Below are 6,653 nucleotides of genomic sequence, written 5' to 3' on the forward strand. Positions count from 1 at the left end.
TACAGTTTAGCTGAAGCCATGTTAGAAATATGAACCATTTTTTTACAAATTGAAATAAGAAGTAACTCAATCTTACACAAAAAGTTTGCCTAATTTTTTTTATTATCATTTAATACTAAAACTTGACATAAAAATTGCCATAATTTTCGTCTTTTTGTTGTTTTAATACATGAGATAATTACATTTTTTAAACCGCAACCATGAAAAATAATATAAACCAATGCTATAAATTCACAGAACTAATATGTACTTCAATAGTCTTACATTTTTCAAAAGAATTTGACGCTGTTTTTATTTTATATTTAATAAATATATAAGTTTCCTTAGTTTTTTATTTAGTTTCCTTTAATTATTTCCTTTATTTCGTATTTATTAAGAAAAATAAGTTGAAGCTTTAAAATGTTCTCCATCGGTCATATATAGAAAACTATACTTTCCAGCTGGTCGATTAAGCTTTTGTTTGCATTTACTTGTTTAACTGTTTGCATATTTAATTCCATTAAAAATTTTTGATTTTGCTAAAATAATTATTTTAAATTCTTTCCGTTAATAAAAAACTTGCTTTTTTAAATTTGTTCGTAAATAAATTTATTTTCTAATAATTTAAATATTGGATTAACTTTTAGTTTCTTTTATTAAATTATAAAGGCTTATGCATTATAAATTAATTACCTCATTAAAAAAAAGGTTGTTTAAAGAAAAATAACAATAATCATGCAAAAAACCCCACTTTTTTGTTTGAAAAAGATATTAACAATGTTTATTTCTTGAAAATTATAAAGAAATTAGAAAGGAATTTCATATTTCAATAAAATTATGAATCGAACCAAGAAGTACATGATCTGGCACTTTTTCGTCAGACTTTTTTGTTCAAAAATTGTATACTCCTTTTCAAAGATCTTGATTGAAAACCGAAGTTTAATTCCGCTCTATTGTATTATTCACAACTTTCTTCTAACTGCAATTCATAACACAGTAGACAATTAGACATGATGTAAAAATTACAATGAACATGATAAGTCAAAACTGTCATCTAGGTACTTGAAGTTAAAGTGAATATTTATTTCTGACAATATTAAAACTTCCATTTTAATATTGAGTTTATTAAATTAAAAAGGAAGATATGTTAAAATTATTTACGCCTAGCGTTTTAATGCTTAAAGCTTCTTGTTCTTCAAAAATCAATATATTCCAATCAAGACTTTTTTCTTACTTCTTAAATCTTGTAAACAAAAACAAATGTTTTCATGTAAAAAATAAGTGACGAAATTTTGTTATCAAATAATTTTTTTCAATGTGATAAGCCGTGATTATTTCTGCCGCCTTGGAGAAAAAAGTTACTCTCTAAAGGTTGATGAGTTTCTTCACGCAAACAGCAAATTTGGCTTAACCCATTTTTCCCTCTCGACGGATTGTTCACCTTGGCGCGCGGGGTATTTCCTAAATTAATTTTTTTACGCAAAAAAAAATCGTGTCTACTAAAATGTAATATTTTTTTCTCGATGACTCAAATTAAACAAAAAGGTTTGAAAACGTAAAATTAAAAATGTAAAGCATTGAACGAATTCTGAATTTAAGAATCAAATACTAAACAATTAAAAATTCTAACATTGAAACTCAATTTGGTTTTTAATATAAGGGTTTAATATCGTAAACTTGACAACTGTAAGCCTTCTAACTTGATTAGGCTTAAATTAATGGCCTTCAAAATCTCTTAATACCCAAATACAAACATTTAGAATTCTGCATTTCAATTTTCAATTCAAAACTTTCAAAATTAAATAATTTAAATTTATCAGATTATACTTAAGGCATATTCAAAATTTAAAAAAATATTAATGCTTGTATTTTTACATTTTCATCATTTATGATTGAGAAAGTATTATAAATGTCGGAAATTTGACATCACACTTTTTCAACGGATCTCCACGTTTCGAGATCCCCTGAATCCGAAAATCAGGTTTTCACGATAGTGTCTGTCTGTCCATCCGGCCGTCCGTAAACACGATAACTCTCGAAAAAATGAACGAATCAAATTCATCTTTGGCACACTTTTTTTAGGTCCTAAAAGAAAGGGCGAGTTCGTGAACCAGCCATTTTTGATAAAAATTCAAAAAGTGAGCGCATTTTGAAAATTTTTGAGACAACTTTTTTCTGAATTTGAAAATTCTATGTACGGATATTCATAGTGTTCAAAAGAACAAACAATTTATCCTTATGACTTTTTCGATAAAAATAAAATTCTCAGAGTTATAGCGTTTTCAAAATTTTTTTAATAAACCGAAAATCAAAATTTGAAGCCGAAAAACGCACGATATGAAAAAATGTCAAAAGAACAAAAACATTTCTTTCTGAAAGCCCTACAAGATTATCATAACCAATTTTTGGATTTTCTTAAAAAATCTAAAATTCAAATTTTGATTTCACAAAAAATAATCGAAAATAAAAAAATCCATTTTGTGGACAAACTATGTAGGATACGAAAAAACATTTGTTTTATTTGTGAAAAATAACGTTGAAAAAAAATAAAATAAAAAAACTGTGTGGAAAAACGACGAACGTTACGAGAAAAAAATCCAACAAAACCTGTTTACAAATGTCTGTCGGAAATCGAGCGCGCAGCGCGAGTGTGACGATGAGAATGTGTACCTCAAAGCCTACAGAGCTTTGGGAAACTTAATATTTGACTATACTTACTTAAGTAGACAATTCAGAATATGAAGACGCATATAAATACTGCCATCTAAAAGAGATATTTTTGATAAAGTTTTTGTAAGCATTCCAAATGTAAAGAATAAATATCCGAGCGCGAGATTCGACCGTCGCGCGCCCTAAGCGCGCTCAAACTTGCGAGCGAAGCGAGCCGCGCGCGACGAGAATGTGCCCGTGAGGTGGGCAGGTTTTTAATTTATCAACTCTATGAAAAAATTTGAAATAATACAATTCTTAAAATTTCTGTTTATAAAATTACTCAATTTGAATGTTTTAAATTGAAAATATATTAAAACCTTTCAATTTAAAATTCCTCTCCTTATAAAAAGTTTTCGATTTCAAAGGCTTTACATTAATTCCAATTTTTCACGAGGTTTGACATCGAATAATTTGCTTGTTGCAGCTTTAGATTATTTATATCCTAAAGCTGAAAAAAATGTATTGCCGAATCATAAGTGATTTCATTTAAAACGTTTAAAATTAAATAATTTGAATTCACAGGTTATACTCGAAGAATATTCGAAATTTTACAAATACAGAAATTTTAAATTTATAAACTAGTTTCTTTCAATAATTAATATTTTATTCTTACGCTTCTAAAAGAACATAATTACACTGTAATTTTAATTGTTTTTATTTCAAATTTCTCTCATTTAAAGCCTTTTAATTTCAAAGACTTTAAAATTATAATCCAATTTTCGAAACTGAATAATTTGGTATGAAATAATTATTTAATTGGTAACATACTTCTAATTTGAAATAAGATTGTGGGATGGTAAAGTATTTCCATGCAAAATAGATATGCTGAAGTTTAAACGCTTCCTTTTATATTTTGACATTGTCGACTTCTGAAAAGTTTCAAACCAAAAACTTTAGAATTATGAGTCCTAATTACTTTCCTGAGTTTTTTTTTGAATTTAACTAATTATTATAAAAATAAGGGAATTTTTTTAATTTCTCCTACTCATTTGAATGCTCTCCATTATTGAAGCCAAGAAACAAGCCACATATATCTGTATCCAATTCAATTAAATTTTAAATTTAACGACAGTTTCATTTTTATTGAACTAAATTGTACTTAAATTTAACACCATTTAACACCATTCAACATCCACAATTTTAACTGAAATTTACCTAAATTCAACTAAATTTTACTTAAATTTTGAATTTAACTAACATGTATTCACTTTTTGGAATGATCTAAATTGTATTCAATCTTTAAATTTAGTTTTACAAAATCAATTTTAAAATTGCACTACAATAAATCTGAAAGTACGAATAGAATTGTTTTAAAACTTATTTACTTAGTATCTAGAAAATTTCTCTTTGAAAAGAAACCAGACGAGAAATTAATTTATCTAAACTTTATTTAATTCTTAAATTCATCTAAATTTAATTTAAATGTTGAATTTAGCTAAATTTTATTTAAATTTTAAATTCAACTAAATTTTATTTAATTTGGAATTTAAATAAATTTTATTAAATTTTTTAATTTATCTTAATTTCATTTAAATTTTAAGTTTAGTTTTTAAAAATAATTTTAGAAATTTAACTAAAATTCTAAAGTACGAAAAGAATTTTTTTACATTTATTTATTGTCTCGAAAATTTAAAATAATAATAAATAGAATATTTAAGGCTCTCTTTGATTTGGATATAACTAGGTAAATCAGTGTTCATAACATTTTTAGCGTACAGGCCGTACAGAGCCAGCCAACCGACTCAACTATAGCAAAGATTGCTATAGTGATGGCGAAGGCGAACGCGAGAACGAGAAACAGAAAATCACGTTCAGACTTCAGTTTGGAATTCAACAACTTTTAGTGTGCGTCCCGGCCTCACCACGCCCACTGACGTGCTTGGAGGACGCGGTTGCCATAGAAACGGTGAAAAGTTGAAGAGGGCAGCACCTCTATAAAGTCGAAAATGTAGTTAGATATATATATCAGCCGTCCCCACCACTGACCCATGCCTTATCTAGGACCTAGTATCTTTGGTTAAGTCCAAGCTGATTCAAACGGTACCGCAAACACAACGGGACAACACAATCAGTTTAATTGTGTTTCGTGAGGTTAGGTTAGGTTAGATTTATTTCTAGGTTAGGCTCGAGTTGACCCATTCGATGTAGCACAATTTGCTACTGGGAAAATATGCTTCCAGAGCTTTACGTATAGTTGAATAAATTTCTGTTAATTCAGGTTAGGTTAGGTCAGGTTCTGTTGGGTAAAGTTATGTTAAATAAGTTGATATCAGGCAAGGGTTGATCCTTCACAATTGTCAACATGATTTTGAAGTGAAAATTTGCATCACTTGCATTATTTTGAAATTTATTTGCCTCAGTGCATGATTTTTCGTCATTTTTTGAGGTTATGGCTCAACCATGATGTGATGGGTGATTTTTGATACCGAATTTGAATTCAGCGCCCCAAAATCCATAGGAATACGTGTGTCTTCTTACCATATTAACACACTTTTTTTGTGTGTGGCTATGTAATTAAAGAAAGTCACTAATATAACAATTTCATATCGCATATAACTTTCTTTCATTATTATTGTTATTAATTTTACTGATCAATCAAAGCAGATACTCACACACCTAAACATTTTCATCCAACGAGTCCGGAAACCTTACTTTAAAATAATACGTAGTACATTGATAAGAAAATTTTGGTCGGTATTTCTTTTAAATAATAATTGTATTAAAATAAACATAAAAACTGTGAGAAAAAAAGGTTTAAAATTCTATAAAATATTTTTTCGTTGATTTCTTCAGAATAAACGTTTCTCGGTTGAATAATTTGAAAATTAAAGTATTAACGTTATGAACGTTTATTAACTATTATTTAAAACTTTTATTGCAAAATTGAATGAGAATAGAAAGGTTTGCCTAAAAATCGGCCGACGAATGCTGACGTTTTTTTGACGTACTGACGATTCAAACCGTAATAGTGGCGTATCTCTCCGACAGTAAATTTATTCACGAGTATTTAAAAAAAAATTCAATTCGGTTGAAAATTGTAGAATCGTCGATTATTTGCACGAACAAATCCAGAATACCTCACTGTGCGCCGTCCGTACATGATTAGTATGAGAGCTAATGCTGAGCTGTGAGCACACTCTGTACGAAACTCTGCTCCTTGAGTTTAATCAAAGATATTTAATTGTAACACAGTGGTTATTTATATAAAAACCTTTCCTACAAGTTCATAAACATTTTATTTAAAGAGTATTCTGGTCGGATCCGACATAGTATCCAATTTATACCATTTATATCGGAAGATAATAACTTATCACAATTTACAGGGAGGTGAAAATTCCTTAATAAAATAATAATTGTTTAATAACTTCACAATTATTATAAAATAGTTTAAAACTCGTCAGTTATCGATTAGAAATAATTCATGTTAAAAAATTCCAAAAAATACCGTCGCTACGATGAATTTGATGAAAGAAACTGCTATTTTGCATTTTCTTGGGCATTTTCCAGGCACAATAAAAGGAAATTGGACCGAGATCGGGGGTTTAAATAAAGTATTATTAGGTGGAAATTATTCCTTAAACATTCCTTGAGAGGTAACTACACATTATTACACCAAAAATTTATAACAAATATTCCTTTTTTCCATTTTATCGAAACCGAGCTTTTATCATTTCAAACTCAATCTAAATTGCAAAATCCCGAGGGCGAACAACTCTTCTTGTCTTGGAGTTGTTCGTAGAATTTTTTTCCTGTGCTTTCCTGTTCTGGACCTTTAGGTGTGAGTACACGAGATCAATAATGTTTGATGCATTTTGCTCAGCCCTGATATTGAAGTCAAGGTTTCAGCATCCTTCTCCGCTGCTTTGTACAGTCTGTCAAGTTAAAGCGTGGGTGGCTTTACTCGCAGTCGGTAAGGTGTATCGACATGATTTTGGTGTCAAAATATTAAGAAGAGCTCCCTC

Source organism: Belonocnema kinseyi, chromosome 3, assembly GCF_010883055.1.
Source record: "Belonocnema kinseyi isolate 2016_QV_RU_SX_M_011 chromosome 3, B_treatae_v1, whole genome shotgun sequence".
Taxonomy (NCBI): Eukaryota; Metazoa; Arthropoda; class Insecta; order Hymenoptera; family Cynipidae; genus Belonocnema; species Belonocnema kinseyi.